This window comes from Austrofundulus limnaeus, unplaced genomic scaffold (genome assembly GCF_001266775.1).
Source record: "Austrofundulus limnaeus strain Quisiro unplaced genomic scaffold, Austrofundulus_limnaeus-1.0 Scaffold69, whole genome shotgun sequence".
NCBI classification, from domain to species: domain Eukaryota; kingdom Metazoa; phylum Chordata; class Actinopteri; order Cyprinodontiformes; family Rivulidae; genus Austrofundulus; species Austrofundulus limnaeus.
The window spans coordinates 396,697-398,294 of NW_013952471.1; the positions used below are offsets into that span (position 1 = coordinate 396,697).

The following is a 1,598-nucleotide window of genomic DNA, read 5'->3' on the forward strand; positions in this document are numbered from 1 at the left end:
GTGTGTGTGTGTGTGTGTGTGTGTGTGTGTGTGTGTGTGTGTGTGTGCGCCATCTGAATTAATGTTTGCAGCACATTTTACAGTCTAGCGTAAGGAGGAGGGAGTGAACTTAGCATTGCTTTACTTTTTCACACGTTGTCCGTTTCGCCTCTGTTACTATTGTTAGTACTACCTACCTACTGATACATCAATCCACTCTGATATATCGATTAAATGGTTATTAATTCAATTGCCTCAAGGCAAAATGTAAAACAATCACATGTCCATCTAGTAAAATCATGTTAGATGGGCATATGACATTGCATCATATCAATCACAGACTTGTGAATTGAAATGAATCAAAATCATATCATGACAGACTTTGTGATATTGAGAAATATTGTATCATGATCCAAAAAAAAACAACAACAATGTAATATTGTATCATGATAAATCTGGTGATTTACACACCTGCCTTGCTTTAAGGCACAAAGGTGCACGGGGTGGACTGGTTATACCCCACTTGCTGTCTCGATCCATTCATAGTCTCACAGAGGTGGTCAGAAGGTGTCTGAAGTCCTGGATTGAGGAGTTTTGTGAAAGAGCCTTTAAGGTTTGTCACAACCTTATAACCCGTCTGAGGTCTGGACTTTGACGGTACCATTTTAGCACTTTTATTTATTTATTTATTTATTTATTTATTTATTTATTTATTCATTCAGCTATTCTGTGGATTTGCCGCTGTGGTTGAGATCATCAGGCCTCGTGCAAGAACTGTTCGTACGAACAGATTTGTTCTTAAGTTGTGCGTAAGATTTTTTTTCAGATACGAACAAAATTCACGAGTGGTCCAGACCTGTCATGTATTTTACGAGCAGTCAGTCTGCTGTTATCCAGACGGGTTTTTCTCATTAATAACTTAAATTGAACATGAATTGGTTAGATTAAGTTAAATTGGCTAGCGGTGCGCGACTGCTCTTCTTCTGAATAAATGAAAACTATGAAACACAGGTGTTTACACTTAAATTAAAAATATTTATATGATTTAGATTTTTATTTCTGTGTCTGACCCACAGGAGACACGACATTTACAGCAGTCGTCATTTCATTCTTCAGCTTTAGCAGGTCTGACGCTGCTAAAAATGACTTTTTTTTTTCTGGATCTCTGACAGCAGGACTTCAGTCTCCGAACTCGTAAAGTTCTTTTTTACTTCGCGATGTCATTTATGAATGGACACTTCTGGTATGTCGGGCAGGAAACGTAGCCTTATATGGTGTTTTTAGGGTGGTAGATTATGCTAATCTCCTCTCCTCATGCTCAAGCAGCTGATACGCATTCATCAGTTCACGCAGCTCATTTACACACTTTTCCTGAAGATAGAAGAGTTGCTGAATCTGATGTGGCATGTTCGTACGAACCCTTCATTCAAACAAAAGTAAGATAAATTATTGGGCCTCATGCAAGAACATGTTCGTATTCTTATCCTAAATTTCTCTTACTTTTGTTCGTACAAAGGGTTCGTACGAACATGTCACGTCAGATTCAACAAATGAGCTGCGTAAATTCCACCTGTTCATATCCAGCTGCTCGTGCACACAAGAGGAGATAAGTATAATTA

The 1,598-nt window shown here is 38.2% G+C and overlaps 1 protein-coding gene across 2 annotated transcripts in view; it reads left to right on the forward strand.

The window, feature by feature from the left end:
- Positions 1-1,598, forward strand: part of LOC106518975 (RNA polymerase II elongation factor ELL2) — a 33,498-nt gene that overhangs the window by 19,138 nt on the left and 12,762 nt on the right. The gene's annotated exons all lie outside the window — the stretch shown is intronic.